General features: G+C 34.8%; 1 protein-coding gene across 4 annotated transcripts in view; it reads right to left on the bottom strand.

The window, feature by feature from the left end:
• The window catches only part of TBC1D5 (TBC1 domain family member 5), a 273,988-nt gene that overhangs the window by 233,456 nt on the left and 15,355 nt on the right, over window positions 1-25,177 (bottom strand). The window lies entirely within an intron of this gene.

A 25,177-nucleotide genomic window follows, 5' to 3' on the forward strand; every position in this document is an offset into this window, starting at 1 on the left:
AAGTTATTCTCAAATTTATGCCAGTCTATTAAGATCACTGCATCTTCTAAACCAGTGATGAGAATTTCAAGCCTTAAATTAATACACGTAGTGAAAAATATTTTTGACCTAATCCAAGGCAGTGTTGGAGAACATTAAAATCACATGCATACGTGAAGGAGTAAAACACTAAACAAGTCAACTGACAATTTCAAAACCCATGCATGAATCTAAACAACTTTCTGCCCCAAGTCTGGTCAGTTAAGAAATTGAGGTTAACCTTTAATTTTTAATGTCACCTGCAGCCAGCAATTGCTTTTTCTAATGCAAGTGACAGATAAACAGAAAAACACTCCCAAGATGATTCACAAGGCACCATACACCATAAGTGCATTTTTATTTTTATACCAACTCAATTTCTCAAATGGATAACCAATGTTCCTACTAATTTACATTAGGAACTGAGTGAGGCATGAAAATTGTTCTGATGCACAGACACACTCTAATCTACTGTATAGAGTGAGGAATTCTTACTGAAACTCTAAGCAATACAAAAAAAATTTAAAACTGAAGAATCTCATCACAGTATATGTTAGAGTGAAAAACTGGTTATATCTAACTCAAATTGGGAAAAAATCTCCAAAGATAAAGTGTATTTACCTGAAATTAAAACGACTTTGAATATAATACAATCCTCTTTCCCCCAAAGGAAAATGCAAAAACGTGTCTATCTCCGTTAGTATCCCATCCCCCATCCCATCCCACCATTTCTCAACGATAGATTTTAAAGTTTAATTCAAATATTATAATGATCCCATCTTAAATACAAACCATTTGTGGAAAAAGAAACCTGGACATTTTCACTCATAGCTAAATTGCAATTCTAATGCTGTAGGTAGCCTCTAAGCCCCTTTTTTATAGTACCTAGACCCCTTTCTAATCCTTCGATGGAATAAGTCAGCAGCCTAAAAGGTTTAGCAGGTTACTTTTAAAAATCTGAATCAACTCCAACTCCCCACAAATCCCAGTCTTGCCCATGTGTAATATAGTCCCATACATATTTAGAACACTGTCCCATCCAAAGCATTCCTTAACTCTGCCAAAAATATTTAAGTGCTTCCTTGGGCAGCAAAATATTGTCCATCCTTGCCTTCCAGGAATGCTATTGTTTTTTTCATACTGGAAGCCAGTGACGAACACATCTGGAAGTTGGTCAGTGAGTAAGTTACTGTAGGAGATTCAAGCATTAACCTATATTTTGTAAAAAGATTGTTTTATTTCTCGGGCCAAAGAGTAGATAACACATTGGTTGGTTAGCTATTCTGACTTCTGCAGTCTCTGGTGCAGATATAAAGTGGTCTACAGTTACCCTAGTTTTGTTTTGTTTTTTACTATTATTAACTATTCACAAAACAAGTAAAAAAATAAAAAAAGGTCAGCAGCAGTTTTCCATATGAGTACACTCTTTTTCTTTCTTATTTTGATAATGTTTGTAGGCACAATCAATATAACACATAGATAATCCTTTAAGAAGAATTTCTTGAAATGCTATCTTTTGGAAATATTCCACAAAAAACTGAACTTATTTTAAGCTGACTGGTACAGAATGAGTAGTCTCCAAGCAATTCAAAGTCTACCCAATAATTAATGATGAGGAAAGGACTATATTGATGTACAATCTAGGGTGATACACTACTCTGAGCCAAGTCAATAGCAGATTCCAAGAGTCAATACATTCAGAAGACATTTATCAAGAAGATTTAAATCTAGAGTTCCTACTCAAGGCACAAATGACCAGGTTCAAGTTATCATACTTTGGACATATTATGTGAAGACCTTGTTCTCTGGAGAAAGCTATAATGTTGTGAAAGGTGCAAGGAAAGAGAAGAAGAGGAGAAACAAGGAGGCAAGGAAAATGGCCTGTTATAGTGGCAATGGGTGTAGCATTGGAAGACCTGAAGACTTGAAGATCAAATTAGGGATAGACTGTCATGGAGAAATTCTATGTAGTCATTAAGAGTTGACACCAATTTGATAGCACATAATCAATCATGGCTTCTACTCTAGATTTTTTTTTTCATTTATATGGGGGGAAACTTTCAATCAATTCCTCTATCCATCTATAGACTTTCCTGCTGTATATTCCACACCATCTTCAAAATTCAATTAATAGGAAGATTTTTGAAATACAAAAATTGCAAGATGATATGGAGAGAAGAAACCCATGTTTTGTGACTTTTTGTGAAACCAAAAAGAGTTTCTAGACTCCAAGTTATAATTTTGCTCAATATATGAAATGTTAAGAAAAATCTTTATAATTCTATTTTTCATAGTTCTTTGTCATATTACTAAGGAATATGTTATAGAGCATCAAGGAAGTATTACTATTTCCTTACTATTGTTATTGACAACTATATCAATTTATAGTAGTTCCCTTCGTGATGGCACATTTCCATTAAAATTTCATAAAACAGAAGAAAAAAGTTAGACTTTCCTATGACAATATATGTGAATGTAGGATATACTGGCAATTCAGTTTTCGAGCAGTTTATTATTTATGTGACAGAATGAAGATCCAAAAAAATGAAATATACCCTTAAATTATTCACTCACTCCTTTTTGAAAGAAAAGATGTCAATCTAGAAGTAAGAGACTTCAAGAATATTTCTAAAGATTTCAGGTAAATTGCCTTATTTATCAAAATTTTATTCCTTATGTCAGTTTATCAGTTCATTAAATACTACAGTTGTGCATTAAGGTCAAACAGTGTCAACCAATTATTGTTGTGAGAGAAGTCCTTTTCAAAACAAACAATGCAGACATTAAATTACTTTAATAGGCTGGCTGAGCACTGTTTATCCAAAGTGTATCTCAATAATAAAAGAGTATTTTAAGATTTCAGCAACAGAAGATTACAATACAGCATTTAACTAAGCTTTGTTAATGCCTTACAAACAACCACACTCATGTCAGCTTATTCAACAATATTTCCTTTAGCAAATATTAAATACCTATGAATTAGAAAGTCCTTTTCAAACTTTTTAATTTTCTGAAAGAATATTGTAAAATTCTTAATTAGATAAAATACAATGTGAGCATGTGAGAAATGTACACTTCTTTCCAATGTATAAATTGGACCTGGTTTGACTATTCAGGAGCAAATGAAAAAAAATGGAAGTTCTTACTCTTTACAATATGTTGCAGTCAACAGACAGTATAAACTTGTGGTGGGAAAAATCTTCAAATCTTCATTCAAGTCAGGTAGTTTACTATCCTAAATGAGCTTGAGCTTCTCATCCAAACCTGCTACATAGGGTACTAAGGATTTAAAAAAAACGAAACACAGACCCATAAACCACTTTAAGCTGCTTAGAGTTAGGGATAAATAAATATACTTGATAAATCACTTAGAAGTTCATTTTTCCTTTTAGCACAGCAGTCATTATTGTAAAAATTACCCTGCTGCTAAATTAAATTATGCCAACCTCAACTCCTCATACACAGTTATCAAGACTTTTTTCCCGGAATAAGTTTTAAGGAACTTCACTATATAAACCATGGGTATGGGGGGGAAAAACCTTCCCATGGGTCAGAGATGGTCTGTAGATTTATTCGACCCTGCTATCTTTCCTAGTTGGGTTTAGATGCTGGCAGTTTACAATATTTGATCCCTTGATCTGATGGAAGACTAAGGAACTGCATGATAGACGTGCTAACCAACCAGTCAAGGCATGAGACACTGTTGTGAAGTAAGATTTTTTTTCTCAATTTAGGATCAAATATAAGCAAGCAAGTCCTTTATGGATTAGGATTATGGTACTGGAGTGGTAAAAATACTCAGTACTTCTCCTGCATGTAGTGGTAAAATAAACCTAAAATGTTTATCAAAATAACTGAATCAGAATCTATTTGACTTCTGAAACATTTTCATATCTGTAACATATAAATTTATTCGTTTTTATGACTAAAATAATGGGTAGTAAGAAAGGCGCTTACAATACTGTTGTATATGATATGGAACTTTCAGTTGAGCTAGGAGTTAAAAGGAGCATGTAGAAGAAACAGAAGTTATTCACCAAGGAGGTTTACCAGCAATCAGTTAATATTTGCATATAGAAAGTTATGAAGTCATACATGGGGAACTTAGATTTGCAAGGTAACATAAAAGCAACAAAAAGGTCTTTTAGGTTTATACCAGTAGAAAAAAGAGGTGGGGCTAGTGCTAGATGAGGATAGTAGGGCAGATGACAGGGAAAGGACAGAGCTCCTTAATTCCTGCTTTGCCTCAGTCTTCTCCCAATGTGTTTAATTGGACCAAGTAAAACAGCTGATATAAGACGACTATGGCACTCAAGAGTCCCTAAAGAGATTGTTAGGAAGAACATGGCTACCAAGATCTGAGAGTCTAAAAGGAGTCTACAGATGTTACCTTGGAAGCCCTTTATGTAATCTTTTAAAAATCATGGAAGGCAAGTATAGTGCCAGAAGACGGAGACTGTTTCGTTCCTATTTTCAAAAAAGGGCCCACGTAATTATAGACCTTTATAGATTGATATCAATACTGGGAAAAATTCTGGAATAAATTATAAGTAGTCAGCTTATAAACTTTTAGAAAAGTTGACAGGAGTCAGCATAGGTTTATCAGAATAAATTGTGACAAACCAAGCTAATCGCCTTCTTTTGATAGAGTGACCAGTTTAGCAAATCACAGGAATGTGGTGGATATAATTTACCTTGCTTTCAGCAAAGCATTCAACCAGTCTCCCAGAAGATTCTAATAGAAAAGATGGCAAAATTTTGGATGAGTTGCTGGCTCAGTTTACTTCACCAACAAATTCATTTCCCCCCAGAAAAAAGCCATTACCAAAGATCTATGTCCTTTCAGTCCATTACTAGAATCTCTTAGCCCCAACAGAACTACACAAGAAATCAAACCAAGAGTACTAATGTAGATGTACAAAATAATAGATCTAAAATTTCTGCTATCTGAAGGACTTGAGATCCTTAAATATGTCCATTGTCATAAAAACATGGCTTAATGCCCTATCCTTACTGCTGAGAAAAATTTATAATATTCTTTATGTGGAACACTCCTGTATTTGCCCAGGGGCCACAACTGAGTCAGTAACAAATGTTTTATTCCATTACCCCTTTTATGGTATTTGGTATGAAGAGTTTGTATCTCCATTTCTGCTATGCTGGTTGGTCAGAAACAACAGTTGTCCACTTCCTACATTCAGATACTTCACTGAAAATCTCCAAGAATATAGCAAAGTTCTGCTTGATCACTATTGCTTGACCCTTATCCTGGTGCGGGATGTTTGAGAAGGAAATGCAGTCCTAGGTGACATCAACAGAAGTAAACTGTGTAGATCAAGAGAAAACTTCATTCCCCTCTACCCTGTGTTGGTCAGACCCCACACAGAAAATTGCATCCATTTCAGCACACTGCATTTTAGGAAGGTCACTGACAAAATGAAGCAGGTTCAGAGGGTACAATCAATATGATAAAGGATCTGAAAGGAACAAAACTTATGAAGAATGATTGGAAGTCTTGGGTATACTTAGCCTGGAGAAAAGAAGACTATGGAGAAACATGACAGCTGTCTGCAAGTATCTGAAGTGCTGTCACATAGAAGACAGGTTTTGTTCCGGAAGACAGGACAAGAAATAGATTTAAATTACATAAAGTTGATCTTGGGTGGACATAAGAAAAACATCCTAATTATAAACTGTTCAACAATAGAACAGACTGACTCAGAAGGTGTACAATTTTCTCTGTAAGTAGTCAAGTAGATGGCCATCTATCAGGAATGCTCACAGTGGATTCTTGAACTGGACAGGGGGTTGAATTAGATGAGCTTCAAGGTTTCTTCCAACTCTTCCATTAGTTGATTCTATGGACTTTTAACACTGATATTTTCTAGTACACACTAGGTTTTACATTTCTTTCTGTAGTTATCCATAGCCAGGTGATAGTATTAATAAGAGCAAGTACAATAGAACAAATGGATGAACAGGCTTTTGTCTAGTTAGCTGTAAACACAGAACTTCCTAATTTTTAAACAAACTAGTGACTATTTTAATATCATGCTGGTTGTAAGGACAGAGAGAAGCCAAGTGGCAGATTCCTACTAAAGGCAATTCTAATATGTATAAGATCTGCAGACATCATTACAGATGCCAAATGTTTATCAACAATTTAATATGCTTCCATCATTTTACAAAACCATGTCTCTAAATGTTTCTGTAACTAAAACTTACTCTAGATCTAGCTAATATAGCCAATAGGAGGTTGTAACTTAGCAACAGAAGGGTCAGAAGTCCCCAACTTAGAACTGGATCATTTTTCATGGTATGATTCATATTTCTTCCTTCTTAATTCCTATTTGCTATTATAAGAACCAGAAACTGATTCTTAATGTCAAAGAAACTATATATATTTATTCAAATCTTTGATTACTATCACAGTTGCAGAAGTAAACAAGGCTGATCAGAGGCCTTTTTCCAAGTAGAGTCAAGGATTAGATTTGCAGCTTTAAAAGAATCTCTACCATACTTAAATCATCTAGTAGCAAGAAGGTGGGTGCTAAGATAAGGATCAGGCTAGAGGCAAATAAAGCTGTTATAATTATAGCTGGGAACACAATTTGTTAAAGGAAGTGTACTGTATAATTACAATTGAAATTTCAGCAAGATGCCCACAGGCAGTCCTACAGCTGTCAGGAACTGACAATGCTCATGAGTTCTTCTCAAACAGCAGATATTGTAGCAGTTTGAGATATCTTTTCTACAGCTAACTTGACTTTGAGGAGGAATACACAATGGAATATACCTAGAGTCCCAAAATCACATGTCTCTCATCACAGTTTGTTAAACTTAATTTTTTTGTAAGAGCTGAAACACAGACTTTAAAAAAATATTCAAAGTACTCTGAACTAAAATCTAATTCAGGATTTCATAGGACACAGCTATAACAATGTATGTAACAATGTACTGTATATCACACAGTAAAATAAGTACCATGCTCTTAAAGTTTTCCTATTAAAATACACAGATATAACACAAAGTTATTGAAATTTATTATAGTGGGCAAAATACTGATCTAGGACAATTTTAAACAGTAGGAGGGTTGAGTGCTGATGTCACTGCATAGGATGATGTTTAGTATAAAAAAGGGAGATAATGATTTTTAAGACAGTGATAAAGTTCATAATATGTTTTATTTACAGAATATAGAAATACAAAAACTCTTTTTGGCCTGAATATATATTTCTGAGAAATAGAACAGAACAGAATATTTTTTATAAATTCTTACAAAAGTAAAAAAAAATCCCATAAAGGTAGTTAAATAAGCATGTTAAATTAAAACAAATTTGAAAAGAAAAAGGTATACATTGGAGTTAAATACAGTTAAAACATATATGAGAAAGACGCTTTTTACAATTTATTTTCTTTTGCAGCATGCTGCTGAAATAGGGAGCAAGATAGTGGATAATTCAATGAAAACATTAATACAGTATGCAGCTGCTGGAAAAATATGGAAAGAACTGAAAAAACAAACAAGCATTCAATACAATGATATTATTATATGTTTATGATTGTACTATATAATTCTGGTCACTACATCCAAAACAGTTTAGAAAAGAAGAGATATGACAGAGGTACAGTATATGAAATCACACATATTGTGAAAAATTAAACAGAGAAAAGTTTCCCTCTTTTAAAATGTTAGAACTTGGGGTCGTTCATTAAAATCAAATAAGGAAAAATTGAAGACAGATAAAAGGAAGTACTTCTTTACAAGACACACTGTGGACACATAGTTACAGTGTGGACTTTGCGGTCATCATAAATAGTGATGGCCACTAACTTAATTTTAAAAGAGGACTGGAAATAAATCATTCATCGATTATCTGAATCTGATGTACGGTTTCATGTATAGAAGAACAGCTTCCTCACTAAAATCTACTGAAAGTCAACCCTCAACAGAAGCAAAAAGGGAACTGGATACATGTATGAAGCATAGGCCGTCAACAGTTACTAGTCTTGGTGGCTGTTTCCTCTCTCCTTCAACGTAAAGCAACGACTAAGGAGCAAAAGTAGAAGAGAGCCTGACCATATTTGAGAGTTCCTACAGGCATCTGGTTGTCCACAGGAGGATACAGAATATGGGCATACATCTGATCTGGCAGGGCATTTCTGTTAAGTTTCATATGTTGATGGTACATTAATGTAACCCAGACTTCTCCAAATTGGTGGTCCTGATATTCCCAATTGGTTCACCTTACCTTGAGGAAATGAATTTTAGAGGACCTGGTAATCTCTAAACCTGTATCAACAATATACAAAAATAAGGGGATCTCTTTCTTTCATCTCCAGAAACTTATGACATGAAAATAAGATCTCAGATGGTGACTGTTAGAACAGACAACTGGATTGAAAATTATATCTTTCTGTTTTGCAGTTTAGACTCCAATTTCGTCTTGTAATTAAACAAGTTATTCCTTTTCAGTCAATTTAAAAAGATTACTTAAAAAAATAAAATTCTGAGAAATTGTTATTTTGTAACTGACCACACCATTTTGCCCAAACATATTAAGAAGCTCTGTATATACTTTTCTTATAAATTTGTACACTTCTCAGCACAAAGTGATCCTTAAGTTTTAATACAATTTCATAAAAATGAAAATAATTTTAAAATCTTGATTATTTTTTTGCAAATCATTCCATATAAGCATAAAATACTATCAGTTCATTACAAAGCAACAAACTATACTATGTATGTTATGCAGTAATAGGTAGAAAGGATTTTATTAGTATATGAAATCTACTATGCTATTATTATAATGAATAGGAAAAGTCATTGAATTTCTGTCATTGTATGATCTGGAAGAAAGCAACTTTATCAGAGCAACAGATACGTCATTTTTAAACAAAAGCCAATCATGTCAGCATCCAAAATCTTTTGAGTTTATTTTTTTCTTCTATTTTATTTATTCTTTTTTAAAAGAAACTCATATTAAACCTCCAATTGGATTAAAAAAAACAAAACTTTTATTCTTCCAAAAACTACTGTACCATATAAATACATCCAGATCATTTTAAAAGCTTATTGCAGAACTAGCCATGATTTGCACTATAACTCTCTATGTATCATAGATTTAAATACTATTCCAGCTCTGTAGCTGACATGAAACTAAGTCTCATGGGGATCATCTCACACATCTGGCCTTGTGCACGTGTGACACACAAATGTCATAGTATCAAAGAATTCAAATGATAGCAATTCCTACTAAAAATTTAAAAATTCAAAACACACAACTTTGAGGACCGGAACAGGCAAGGTCAGAAGCAGAGGGCCTGAGATCAGACAGCCCTCTTACTATAACAATGCATAAGGAAAAAGGATTAAGCTTCCTACGTGCATGAGCACATATACACTGCAGTTCTGCTATCAGTGGTAAGTAAGAAACAAACCTTCAACTTAGCCTTCACAAAGAACAAAAGCGGATTTTGCTATATGGTCTCAAAATTCTACCAAACTATTCCTTACAGCAATGTTTCTCAACCTTCACCATTTTAAGCTACATGGACTTCAACTTCAACTCCAGAGTATTCAATTTCATACTCCTTAAAGTATGTATATCACAGTTCACTTCCATTTATATTTTATCATCTAATAAAGAACCAAGATGAAATTCAGCCTCTAGAATCTAATCCTTTTTATTGTTTATTATTACTTATAACCTGTTTCCTTTTTAACTGCCCAGCCAGATGGCAGCACCTATTCAACCTAGACTGATCTTTAAAAAGATAAGCAGAATCAGAGTTAATACTTGATGGAATCACCAGGTGTTTACCCTGAATCAAGCTAGCAGCATATTTTACCACTACTTGGACTTTTATTATAAAAAGTAGTAGATGCATAGCATGGCCTGGGAATATATGTGGGGGTAATGCCGGGTATAGAGATACTGAGGACTTCACAGGAAAGGCATTTAACATGCTGATAAGTTTCTCAGTTTCTCACACATTTTTAATTGATGGTCTGTTTTGCACCCATGATTAATGAACGCTCAGTGTGTTGGGTATAAAAGCTTTACAAACCAGTCCCTGGCATGGACATGGCATGGCAGAACACTGCATACATACCTGGTGTCCATCACAGGGAGCCCTGCGTGTTTACTCCTGTAAATTACCTTTAGTAAAACTAGTGATGATCACACTAGCTTTCAACTACTCTTTCTTGGAAATCCCTCATGGATATTGGCCTCTGGAAGGCATTTACATTTGCAGAAACACCAGAAAATCCCAAAGCTATAGGCTAGACTGGGAAAGTGAGAAAACATCTCAGAATGGCAAACTAGTGTTTTCCCCCATACTGTATTGTAGCAGTCAGGCAATGCAAGAAGTCAAGAAACGGATCATAAAGAAGAGGTCTAGAACATATGAAGGAAATAAGCAGCAGAAGTTGAGTATAGTCAGCAGTGGGAGAAAAATTAAGGAAATGGACTGAAGGAGGAAAACTGCAGAAAGAATTCACTCAATTACTGACAGTAGTTCATTTGACTGCTCTGTTTTAGGTAGTCCTTGCTTAATGACCATTCATTCAGCAACCGTTTAGAGTTATGATGGTGCTGAAAAAAGTGACTTATGACCAGTCCTCACATGTACGACCATCACAGCATCCTCAAGGTCATGTGATCGACATTCAGGCACTTGGCAACTGGGATGTATTTATGATGGTTGCAGTGTCCTGGGATCACAATTGCCATTTGCAACCTTCCTAGCTGGCTCCTGACAAGCAAAATCAATGGGGAACCATGTGGTTCACTTAATGACTGTGTGGTTTGCTTAACAACCATGCAATTCACTTAACGACCACCTCAAAAAAGTCATAAAATTGGGTGCGGTCACATGATGCCTCGCTTAACAATTGCACTGTTTAACAACCAATTTTTCAGTCCCTATCATAGTTGTTAACTGAGGACTATCTGTACTCATAGGTATACTAAGTATTTAACAGATCTCACCAGTAAATAATTCCCTTCCTTCAAAAATTTCATAATTTTTCAATTCATAAGAAAAGGATCGTTAGGAAATCATATAACTCAAGCAAGATTAAGCAATACTATTTACTTCTTTTTGCTTCCTAAAACCACAAACATAATCTTTGTGAAAAATTAAATTTAACAAATTTATCAGATATTTCAATTTGTAAACTAAAATGTCTATGAAGCTATGTCACAATTATCAAATCAATAAAATAATGGATTACTTTTTGTTTTAGTTAAGTACTATAAAGGAGAAGTTAACAATATGTGTTCCAGTAAAAGCATTTCAGGTTTATCCTGTGGGTGGCTTAATTTGGTGAAAATTAAAATAATGCTGTACACATTTCCAAACAGATGCTAAGAGTCTCTAAAAGGATACCCAGCTCAATCAGAAGTTTTATTACAATTCCATTTAGATCTTTATTTTTCTATACTTTAACTAAAGTTACCAGTCAGATGCTGAAATTTTATACTTTACTACTATAAAAGATGGAACTATCATTCATCCAGTGAGTTCTGCAGCTTCAAATTAGTACTGTTTTTAAAACAATAGTTTGGGACAAGTGTAAGCAAGCTAGTTATAGAACATTCCTCTTCTCAAAGTTCAGGTGAGATGAACTTATTCAGCAATTCTCACCCTTTTGCATCTTACACCTCACCAACCACTCTGTCAAAGAAGCTGGGTCCAACCACGAAAGAAACAAAAAGCTACCTTCTCCCCATATCTACAGAATGCTCTTATTATATTTACCCTATCATCATCTTCATCCTTATCATAGATAGTAATATGTTAAATCATTAGACATGTACACACTTTACAGATATATAAACTTACACACTTTAAACATATAAACCCTATGACAGTATGTTCTGTTTGCATCTGACCACACTTGTGCTGAAACTTGGTTTCTGAGGGCTCAAATATTCTTCCCACCATGTGTTTGCCAGAAAAATGATTTGACATCCATTTTCTTTGAACATTAAACGAAGTCTTAAAATAGGCAACAGAACAGCGGAAAAGAAGTTGTTGGACAACTTCTATTTGTGCAAAGCAAGAAATGCCACCTAACCTAAGAGTTTTGAAAATGAAGCCAAACCTCATTACATCAGGGTATCATATACTCTTCATAGTATATAGAAAAGCTTTCAAAACAATTTAAGATGTTAATTTAAAGATAAAATTATCATTATGAACCTATCCAGGTATTAGGTTTCCAAGGAAGGCCTTTCTAAAGATTCCTCAACTCTAAGGACCATTTATTAGGCATATGGGAAAGGGCTTTTTCCTGTGTTGACCCCAGGCCATGGAATGTGTTTTCTCAGGAGTTTGTTTAGACAAGTGTTTCTCAACCTTGGCAGCTTGAAGGTGTGTGGACTTCAACTGTGAGGTTTGAACCTGCTTCTGACTCTGAAAACAAAACTTATTCCGAGTCAGAAGGGGAAAACGAAACTTTGCAGGAAGGTCTTAAAGAATCAAAACTGAGAAGTGACTCAGCAGAGCGGGAGAAATTGCAGATGCTGATTGGACAAACTCCAGAGGGAGATTTGAAGCCTCCAATCAGTGCTCGAGAGAGGAGAGCAGAGAAGCATGCGAAAGAGAAAGAAGCCCGATTGGCTGCTAAAGAAAAATGGTGTGAAAAGGAGTGAATAAGAAGGCAGGCGCGCCAAGAGCAAGCTGCCGGAGACAACCGATGCTTCAAGCTCACAGCACCTGTGGAAGAGTCCTTACCAGCATCAGAAGCCTTGCTTGTAGCCAGCATGGAACCAGAGCCAGCACCTTCTGCCATCGCAGACCTGCTTCCTGCACCAGTCGCTCCAGTCAAGCCTCTCCTTGCCTTCCCTGCTGAGCACAGCCTCGCATCCAGCTCCAAGCCTTGCCACGTCACTTCAGCATGCCTCCAGATCTCAGCCTTGCCTAGACGCTCCAGTCCAGCCCAGCCTTCTCTCCAGATTCAAGCCTTGTTTAGACGCTCTAGTCCAGTCCAGCTTTATATCCAGATCCGAGTCTTGCCTAGACACTCCAGTCCAGTCCAGCCTTGTCTCCAGATCTGAGCCTTGCCCAAACAATCCAGCCCAGTCCAGTCTTGTCTCCAGATCCAAGTCTTGTCTAGACATTCCAACCAAGTCCAGTTTCGCCTCCAGAACCAAGCCTTGCCTAGATACTTTAGCCCAGCCTTGTCTAGCCTCCATGTATCAGCCTGATCCAGCCTGCGTGCCAGGGCACAAATCTGATTGTTCAGCTTCTTCTTTGCCATGCACTCTAGCTCCTTCCAGTCTTGCAGCTTCAATCAGAGATTTGGCCAAGTTCTGCCTCGTTGTCTTGCCACAGTTTGACCCTGTAGTTTTGCCTGAGTGTCCCTTGCCACCTAGGTGGACTTGATTGACTTAAACAGCCAAGAACTTTTGCTATTGGAAATAGTTATTTCAATGAAGAGTTTTATTAGTAAATCTGCCTGGCTGTCTCATAGTCTGAACAGGACATCAACTCCCAGAATTCCCCAGCCAGTCTTCTGCTTCCCTTGCTGGCTGGAGAATTCTGGGAGTTGAAGTCCACACATCTTCAAGCTGCCAAGGTTGAGAAACACTGGTTTACACAGTCTCTTTGAATTCAAAACATCAGGGAAATTACTTATCTTTAGTCTGAGTATCAATGATTACAGTATTTCTTTGTTTTGCTTTTACTTTTTTTGTTATATGTTTCTTTTAAGGTGTAAGCTTAAAACAAAGATATAAACTACTACTATTGAGTGTCAATTATAAATACTCAGGTGGGGAGCACTGCCTCATATTCAGGTTTATCAGATAACACGATGCTTCTTCCTTAGACCATACAAGAAGAAAAACTAATCCTGTATTTGTCATCTCAAACTTTTTTGCTCAACCCCTTTCAATCTAGTATTCATTTATCGCATTTACATCATGTCTTTTCCAAAATCAACACAGCATACATGGGAGATTAGCCCTAATTTTGTACATACAACACTCATGTTAAGGTAGGTTGGGCTGTGAGAATATGACTGGTTTAAAGTCACTTCATTAGCTTTGTGGTCAAGCTGGGACTTGAAGTTGGGTTTCTTGGATCCAAATCAAATACCTCAATCACTATCATATAGGCTTGATTTTCTGAAAAAGGTAACTTTATAGTTGTGTATTGGGATGCAACCCATTTGTAGTACAGTTACTACAATACATGAGTACCTGTGCACAGAATAACTGCAAGAATTGAGCCACTCATGGACCACTGCAAGAATCTTCCTGCACTGGTTGTGCTTATATTACACACCTGCCAGTCTTCCCGCTCCAAAGGTCATTTTTTGTAACCCAATGTAACAGAAACAGACACAGAGCTGTGAACACCCATGAGCAGCTATTCCAAAATAAGCTGATACAGACCAAAGGATATCCAACCACTGACAGTTCTGTTATGTAATTTGCTTTTTACTCTTTCTTAGCCACTTTCAGATGAACTGCCTAGTAAAAGCTGTCCTCACTAATCTTGGTAGATATGTCTGTAAGTTTTTTTTTAAGCACTCACAAAATTTAACAAATTCTTACGTGTTGAAGTTTATTTACCTTATGAAAAGTCGAAAGAAAATATGTATCATGTGCCACACTGAATTATCAGATAAGAACTCCATTTGGGTAAAAATTATTAGGAAGTTTGAAGGTATGACTTACATATCACTGGCTCTTTCACAGTATTTTATGAGGGCTTATTAAAGGGTCACCTATTTTGTAATCTATATGTGATTAACTATTGCTTCTTTTGTTTTAATTTGCTGTTAAGACTCTAAAGCAAAATAAAAGCTAGGATATCAGTATACAGTTTTTAAGTGGCAGAGCCATCCACATTGAAACACCTTCACAATTTTCCCAATTTGGCTGCTTGGGTATTGATTTTTAGAGCTTCTCAGCATGGTTTATATACAGGCAGTCTTCACTTAACAACAGCAATTGAGACCAGAATCTGTTGCAAAGTGACATGGTTATAAAGCACAATGTCGTGTGACCATGCCACTTAGGATGAAAATTCCAGCACTTCCGGTTGCCATCGTTAAGCAAATCATCGCAGGCTGTTAAGCAAGGACATCACGCGGTTGTCATTTGTGACTTTCCCCACTGACTTTGCTTGTAGGAAGCTGGCAAAGGAGGTCAAAAATGGTGATCACATGACCATGGGGACACAGTGACATCGTAATTGTGAACTAGGTGCCAAGTGACCAAATCACAATCATATGACCACAGGCACACTGTGAAGGCCAGAACTTTGAGGACCGGTCATTAAGTACCACTTGTTCAGTGCCATTATAGGTTCGAACAGTTGCTGAATGAGTGTTTGCTAAGCAAGGACGATGTCGTGGATTTCAGCAGTGCTGCTGGTTCTTAGGAAGGAGGGAGCACATTCCAAGGAGGTGAGGAGATAAGCAGAGGCACAGCCTGGGAGGCAATGGTGGGAAAATGAAAAGGTTCAGGATAGTCCCGCCCTAAAGTCTCCCAGGTTATTTCCCCTTAGGTTAGGTAGAGAAGCTTTAGTCTGGCAAGATTCTGTCTATATGGTGTGAGCAAATACAGAACTGGAGTTTGAATGGACTGACTCTACGTTGTTCTTGGGCTGGGCCTGACAGACCACCTGTATTTTAAACAAATGACATTTAATCCTGCTTTTGTGACTTCTGCAAAATCAGTGACAGTTTCACACCATTCTGAAGTATGACCAAAATGAATATGGCATACCCTTTGCATTTTTTTTAAACCCCCAATGGGAAAAAAATATAAACACTTTGGCATTTCTCATGTGCATGGTATGCTTTGTGTTATTTCCCACCCACAGTAGCTTTCAGCTTTCCCCCCAAACATTAAGAGGCAGCCAAAAGGTTGCCATTCCTCACGTAAGTACTGTAAAGTGGAATTACTAATATAACCTGTAACCTTAAATGTATGCTACTGCAAAAGGAGATCAAACCTTTCATTCCTGGACGGAACTATAGAAAATTTGGCATTAATATAAGAACATGAAATTGCATGAACTTGTTTTAAAACATCTACAGAATAAATGCTGGGAGGACCAGCAAATCTTCATTTAACCTGTAGAAAGTTTAGATAAACTTGCCTTTGATAATCAACTGAATAAGCCACATCAAGGGATGGTGTAAGGATGTCTAGCAGGTGTCGCAGTTTATCACAAAACCGTCTAAAATAATTGGAAGTGACAACCAGCACTACCACAAATGATTTATTAGTCTTTCACTCTGCTTTTCAGCTTCCTCGGGGCCAGAATAAATAATTTACCAACTCTGTATCTTCCAATCATTAATTCTTCCCTGTGCTTCCAAACTACATTTAACTCTGCTGGGTTCAGTTGAATTAAAAAACACAATATGAAGACACTTATTTCCCCTTGCCCCAAGTACAGTACACTCTTGCTGCATCTAACAGTAAAAAAAAGTCAGCTAAACAAATTCAATGTTAGGCAAGAAGTTACTAAAAAAAAGAAAGATTAAGAATTGAAAGAAATGCAGCAATAGGAAGAGGGAACATATTTGAAATATCTGAAATATTATTTCTTTCAAAAATAAAATATTAACTGCACTTTCTCCCACCAGTATTAGAGCTAGAGGAGTTTTCTTGAAAATACATGCAAACATTGTCTTATTGTCTTATTTTACACGACACTGATAAAGCAGTGTTGTATCATATCGTATAGCTTTATTGATTAGTCAATTGACCATATTAAGAAACAACGGGTTTCAGGCACAATAAAATAGAATAAAATAAGGTAAAATGAAGTAAGATGAAATAAAAGCAGTGAAAAAGGCTTAGTGAACAAAATAGAATAATGAAACTACCTTTTCTGCAATTCAAATCATTTTCATTATTAATTGCTTGCCTGCAAATCTAAAAAATGATTTACTTGTATTTGAAGCAAAAAGTAGAATAATTTTCGAAACTGAAACAGAACTAAGAAAAAAATAACTTTTATTACACACAAGGCATAATTCAATTTAGAGCATGAGGTACCATATTCCTATTATGTAGCAAAAACAAACAGAACACTAAATCTCACCCTAAATCCATTTTTATGAAACCTGGTTGTGTCTCATTAAACCAGTATCTATGATTAAAATAGAAATAATTTTTGATACATAATGTATTGCACTGTTAAAACAGCATCTGTTTATGGCACAGGATAACATATTTTAGGAAAAAAGTACACAGATATAAAAAGCAATCCAGACTTTGATTATGTAAAAATATTTTTTTTGCTGCTAAATGTATTAAGGGGTTAACAACATTAATGTGCTAGTATCTTGCCTTCTTATAAGAAGCTTCAAGCTGTTGCAACCATTCAGAAGAAGAATTTTATCCACAGATAGCTTTCTTTTATGTCCTGTGGGACTCCAGCAGTTCCTCAAACTTTAAGTGCTGAGAAGAAAAAACTCTATAAAGCTATCAGGATTAATCAATAGGACTTTTATCAAATGACAATGTTGTCTGAAATGAAATATATAATCTATACAAAAGTGGACTATATTATTGTGATACAAACATTACAGGGTGGGTTTTTTTGTATTAATATATGAAAAAACTTGTAATGTTCATATCACAATAATCAATTCAGCAACAAAACAGACCATGCAAATCTCCTATAGTACAATATTCATATCAGAATTCCAATACTTTGGGTCTGAGTATCTTTTAGAAGCATTGTAAGACTATCTGCATATTCTTTGGAAAATTCATAGGACTTTAACAGAAAACCAAGGATACTTTCACGCATTCATTCAATTTTTCTATCAGAGAGTAGTCTTTAATCAATAATTGCATTTTTTTAAAGAACAAACATTGCACTACAGTTCAGTATAACTAAAGAACCTAACACCGAAAGCTTTGATCACCAGGCATAAATCCGTATATTCAAGATTTTGGATAAAGATGGCCTTTTCTCCAAGCCAAAATACCAATGTTTTGCATATCAAATCCTTTTCCCATTTAAATATTTTATCGAATCTTAATATGAAAATACATACTTCATCTGGGAAAAAAAAGATACACACTGCTACAACAGATTTTGCTTTAGAAGAGGCATTCCATCCAGTGTGAGAATGCATCTTTTAATTAGGCTGCTGTTCTCTTTATTAATACTGGTCTTAAAAATAACCTTTAAAACAAAAACCAATCAGTTCACTGTCTGATTAACTAACTGAATAGAGGAATTTTTTAAAATTAAAAAATTAACGGACATGATCTACTTTTTAACTTGTTAACAGATGCATTATGCCTACATGAAGACAGAGAGGAGTGTTAAATATACTATGTAATATGAAAATGAAAAAGTCTTTTCCAAATGTGCATTATATATTATTTAAAAGTAACTGATTAGCAAAGGTAGTAGCGACGCTGCTGTGGAATTAGTTGAAGCCTTACTGATTTCACTAACAATCTGATAGAAGAAAATATATGTAGCTCATGTTCAACTGTGGAGTCCTTGGTGCTCTCTGAGCTTGGCTGTTTGCTTGCATACGTTTCATTACCCAACTAGGTAACATCATTAGTGCTAATGGCACTAATGATGTTACCTAGTTGGGTAATGAAACTTCTGCAAGTAAACAACCAAGCTCAGAGAGCACCAAGGGCTCTTCAGTAACAATTTTTATTTCTCATATAGTTCTTACCTTACCTTAAAAAAGCAGAACAAGTACCATCTATCGTAACAGAAAATGTGTTACTGCATCACTTCATTGTTCATCTATCCTGGCTGATAGGAATACACCCACAAGTCCATACCATAAAAAACTTTCACATGCTTATTTTGTTTCCATAACCTTGTCCTCTTGGAACTCTTTCTTCAATAAAAAACAAATATTTTAAAAATACACACAAGCACACTCCAATCTCTGGTTTGGTACCAGGCAGATTTCTATTGCTACTTCATCATGACCAGTCCATTCATTTTCTTTCACCCTAGTTACTGCAATATACATGGCAATATATGAGTTAAAAAATCTATAGGCTTCTCAGAATTTAACCCTGGGTGATATTGCATTAGTTCACCTTCTTTGTTTTAATGTGATAAATGCACTCTTCAATTGTTAGCAGTTCACTGCTATGAGTGCAAACATGTGTTGACTGACAGACTTTGCTATCTGGTATACTTTCTTGTAAGTTAGCAGAGCTATCTATTTTAAAGTTCACCCAACAAACTCCTATTCAACAACTTAGGACTGTTTCTCTGCTAGCATTATGTATTTTAATATGCATATAACATGTGAAGTTTTAGTTTGGGTAGAAACTGGGGGTGTCTACCCTGCCAAAGCCAAGTGGCTCATTAGGAAAACAAAGACAAATTTCAGTACAGCAAGAAGAAATACTGTTTTGTGCCAAATAATTTCTTATCTACAAAGCAAATTAAAAAGACAGGATTCTGAAAAGTTGTCCACATCGGACAAATTTAAGCCACAGATTTGTACCTTTGATAGAAAATTACACTAAATCTAAACCAGGGAATATGCTAAACTATAAACTACGAGATCAGAGCAGACCAGATTTTTTTTCATGTTTGGTGGCAATGTTGTAAGTTAAAGATTAGATTGAATAATGTATACTGTTGTCCTTCTGATGTACTAGACTCCCATCATTCTGTGTCAGTATAGTCAATAACAGAAAATGTAAGGATTTTAGTCCAAAATATCTGGTAGGCATCAAGTGACTTGTCTCTGGATTAGATCATTTTTAATATTTATGCTGTATTCTTCCTGGTTCTGGTTTAGTCTGTCCTCTTCCTTCAAGGTTTATGCTGATGATTCTCTTTTTAAATTTTTAATTGTCGCTTATTATATAAACTTTGTTCTGCTTGTTTGATCTAAAAATAGTTTCCATATTGTTAAATATCTCCGTTCCACTGCCATTTGAATAGTCTTTCTCCACTTTCCTTAACCAGGAGTTTTTAATATGTGTATTGCTACATGCAGTTAGATCCCTTCTTGTTTCTTCATACTAAACACCTTCACTGAATTACTGCTTTTATTTTTCTCTAAAGAATTCCATTATTATCTTTTTACTAAAGCTTGTAACCTTGATGTTATCTTTGATTTTTTATTCCCTGACACATGCTCATCTAACCAGAATATTTTCAACATTGCTTATTTATAACAATGGATGCTTTTAAATTACTGCCCAGTATGTTTAATCCATCAAACTCATTGAGTTGTGATGCTTCTCATTTCTGAGTTCCATATTGATCCCCCATTTTTTTACCTCGAGTTCTGGCTCTCTTTTTCATCATTATCCTTCCTAAACCTATATTGTGTTCCTTTCAAAACTGTGAGGAAGACTCCCATTAGATCAAATACACTATTTTGAATGTTTTTATTCCCTTGCTTCTTTTACAATACTGAGTTTCCTCTTTCATTTAATATTATAGATCTCAGTCTATGCTTCATAGGATTACAGCCTGAAAGATACAAATCTACAGTGACAATGAGTTTACAAAATAATACATTGTTCACAATAATTAAAATTTACTGAGAGGACTGAGTGATAAAACAATTTAAGACATTTATACCTAGTCCTTCAGGCAAATGGGCTCCCTTGCTCTAAATGTAAATGCTAAAAAGAAATAAAGCTACATGGACATTTTGATCTGCTCAAAGACAGCTTAGCCCTGCATGCATACAGTATACAAATTATCATGAAACTGGCTTGCCATTTCCAGCAAATAAAAACATAAATATTTTTTTAAAAACCCAAAGATAAAAGACACAAGCTATGAATATGAACTAGGGATAGTAAAACAACAGAAAAAAAAATGGAAAAATGCAGATGTTTCCTCTTCTTATGTAGTTAGTAAACAGCACCATTTAGGTTCTTGAACTGTCAAATACAGCAGTGTGCAAAATTATAGTTTACATTTAAACTACAGGAAGGAAAATACACATGTAATTATTTTATGAAGAGAACTAGTTTTGTCCAGTAGGTGATTTCAGTTCTTTCCTCTACAGAGCTGCTACATGATACTGAACTCACTGAATTGCTCTGGAGTGTTAATTTTATCTATTTAACGTTACTTAGAAATGTTTATTTTATTTACATCCCACCTTTCCACTGAGTGACATTCAAGGCGGCCTAGCAATAATAAAAACAAATTAAAACCACAGTGGAAAACATAATTTAAAGTATCACTAAAACACATTAATAAGAGAGACAGCATCCACCCAGAAAACCAGCTTAAGTCTTTAAATGCCTGCCTGAATAAAAATGCTCATGAGAGGGAAGAGTCTTGTCCCAGATCACAGAACTGCAAGGAAAGTTACCTGCTGGGATAAGTTAGATAGGTTCTGTCATGTAATAACAAGAATTGTTTTCTTAAAGTACATAAAATATTGAACATTTTTTTCTTTTTTTTTAACAACACAGCATTGTTCCTGGTTAAAACTATAAGATATTGAGGTGGAGGAAGCATAAACATATACTCAATTTAAGACTGGAATTAAAAAGAAATATTTGGATATTATAGCAATCGCTGATACTGCTTTTCAAAATTTCTACTGCTCAAAGCGCACATGGCATTAAGTCAGCACAAACCAGTATCGTCTTTCCTAAAATTGTGAAGCATAATCAACCAGCTACTCTCATAAATCAGCTGGTAAATGTGTGGGTGTGAAGAATTCTCTGGTTTAATTTGACCTTTGGCTGTGTTTCACTTGTCATAATTATAAAGTAGAATAGTCGGGGCCAGTGCATAAATGCTCCTATATTACCCTCATTACTATCCTAATATGTAGTTCAGGAAGCACTTAATGCTTGTATAAGTGAATAACAGAATATCCTTCAGCATTTAATATAAATGCCTTACAGACCATTTCAATAATCAAATTTATATTCTGAGGAGAAAGTACAGTCATACAGAATTTCAGCTTCAGTTTAAAAGGCTAAATCAAATTAATTAATTAATTAAACAAAAGATAAAGAATACACGCATTATAATGTGGATATACTTCAGCTTGAATTAGAGAATGCAACTTATTACTACTAAACATTGTAATCAGTCTGACCTTTGTAAGTATGCGTTATAAAAATTCCTATGTAAAATGCTCCAAAAGATGTATCAACATGGAATACCTGACTTCAACAAATATACATCTATATATAAAGAAATAATATAAATATATTTTATAAAAATATGTATATATAAAGCTATTACTATCTAAAGCTATTCATCTAATACTAGAGAAAAGCTATAGATACATACTATACACAAGTTTTTATCAATGTATATAAATCAAAGGAAACAGCTTCCTTTAAAGCAAGCATATGAAGATACTAAAGCAAGATACCAATTAAATATTCATACATTCAATATTTCAAAATAAGGAATTTAGATATACACATGCATAATTTAAGTTATATAGTGAAACCTATCTACAGAGGCCATTTCTACTGTATTTCAGCAGCAACCCAACTAGGTATCCTTTCCTGTGTTTAAATTCTGAACTTTAAATTCATTTCAAGCACAAAACACAATAAAAACTACACTATGTACAAGACACAATGATAGGAATAACATCTTTATCATCAGTGTAAAAATCAGTCCATGAAAGATACACTATGCTGACCTAAAAAAAGGAAACACTGACAGAGTGGATTAGCAAATAAGTAGAGTTACTAAATCAAAAAATAAAACAGAAGGTAAACATGAACTGTAAAACCTTCATAACTGTTAATGAAACCAAAGTCATTCATACACATGTGACTTATTCTAAGCTGTAATAATTACATTTAAGATAAAATGATTTTATTTGCTTTCAGAAAGGGCATATCACTCTGATTTAGTTTTCTGAATTGACACATTACTATTGTGTAAGTATACTTTGTAATTATTATTATTTTCAGTTTTAATTGAGTTTTTAATTTTGAGTGCCATTTTTCTTTGTTTAAGAAGTAGGATATAAATCCAGTCATAAATACCTAATGCCTTTGTTAAGTACCCTCAACATATATCAAATTATGTACCAAGATGTACCTATATCCTCCTTTTCATTAGCTTTTCCTTCCCATTTCTTCCTTTATCTTCTCTGTAGTACACACTTTTCATCACACCTTTTGATCTCTCTGACACTCTGCTTTTAAATTCATTTAAATTCATTCATTTAGCATTCATTCATTCATGCTGTCTACCCATAGCTTATTTAAAAAAACATAAAAATAAAAACTACAATCAGCATTAAGAAACATTCTGAAAGGGCTTATTACTTCTACAATAGTAGAAGACTAGTCTTAACTTCTGGGGTACATTGTTACACAATACAGACCATACCACAGGGGAAAAAAAAAAAAAAGCAAAATTGGCACGTATCTATCTATGACATATTATCAAAGACCTGAAAATGCTGAAATAATCTAAGAATGCATTGTTCCACAGGTAACTTGGGTATAAACCACATAATATTTTGTGTGGTTTACACCCAAAGTGATTGTTGTGTTCCTTTGCCATTGGACCTGTACTGTTCTTCCACTCCAATTTTATCTCCTGTAACACTGAATCCCAGGAAGTATACAAATGCCCAATAAGCACATCACTGGCTCTACGTAGACCCTATGTTTAGTTTAAGGGGTAGCACCTTATGTACAAAGACCAGACAGTTACTTAGTAAGTAGATGGTTTGACAAGTCTGCATTATTGCATGCAATAGTCCGCATTTATTGTGGATTCCAGGAAGGCAAGCCCACGTGCCACAGAACCCAGTGGGTTATCTGCACGTACCATACTCACTGTCAGAATACACTATTTGAGTTCCACATGCTATATTTCGCACACAAATATAAAAAATATATGAAACTCAAAAGATGTTAAGATGGCAAGGAAACAGAATGTAACAGTGGCCCCAATATCTTCTAAAGTGTAGACTCAGAAAGTGGTTCTGGGGGAGGAGGACTTCTGCTCCTTCATATGATCCCTACAGTGTCTCACCTTATCCTCCATACTTTTTTGTAACAGTATAAAGCTACAGGAAAAAGTAAAACAATAAGTTACTGTGTCATAACTATGTAGTTGATGTATATCTGCATCTCTTTTCTGCACCTCCCCAAGAGAGCTCTGGAAACTAAAGGAAACAGCACATGAGTACAATTTTAAGATGGATAAAGCTAAATCCAAAAGAGCTAGAATATCCTGAACAGAGAATTCTGTTAATTTAGACAGAAGCCTTCAGTTCACTTTGGTTGGAGCTGCACTCCACATAAAAAAACTGAGATCAAAGCTTGAGAATTCTGATGGGTTTGATATTATCTATAAATTTCAGATGGTATGAAGCTTAAGCATAACAGAGAATGAGAACTCTTCTCTCTTAATTCCACTCATTGTTCTATGGTGGCAGCAAAAGTAATTCAATTCCTAGGAAGATACTGAAGTTGCATATAGGACAATGAAAAGTCCTCTGGTTCAAGTAACTCCCTTTCCTCAGTAACATGAACCTGAAGTTCTATTTGCTAGTTACTATCAATTTCCATAGGATTAGTGAATACAAAAGTCTCTCCTCCAAAAAGCATACTGTACTATGTGCCTATCTTTGCTATCTCTTACACAGGCCTTTAAAACTTATTTGCTTTAATTAAAATATCTGAGTTGAGATTTAAACAGCTGTGGTTTTTATTTTAGCAATTTTATTTATTTTTTAAACAATTATAGTTTAACTAGTTTTTGTAAGCTGCTTTAAGAAAGTCAGCATAAAGACATTTAAATAAAGTGTAACACAAAAATGTTTTACATCCCAATATAATTCAGGAAATAGAACAGATTAAAGGTGGATGGAAAGCCGAGGGTAGCCAAACAGAATTATATTTGGTGTAAAACTGTACTCTAAATCTAGGGTCATGTTATGTTTAGAATAACATGTGAAATGGATGAGCATTCAAAAAATATTTTCTCATACAGAAAATTTTCTCCAAAGCAAGGACTATTCAAATTTTATTGGCCTCAGAAGTTTCCATTAATTTTCTACTTCACATACTATATTCTGAAAATTATTTCTGAAGCTTTAAACAACACAAACATATACAGTATCAACAAATGTCACTAAAAATAATGACCTAGAGCCAGAGAAGCTTTCTCCAGCAGAATCCCCGATGGAAGACTCAAATTCCTA

The sequence above is a fragment of the Candoia aspera genome, chromosome 4, assembly GCF_035149785.1.
Source record: "Candoia aspera isolate rCanAsp1 chromosome 4, rCanAsp1.hap2, whole genome shotgun sequence".
NCBI classification, from domain to species: Eukaryota; Metazoa; Chordata; class Lepidosauria; order Squamata; family Boidae; genus Candoia; species Candoia aspera.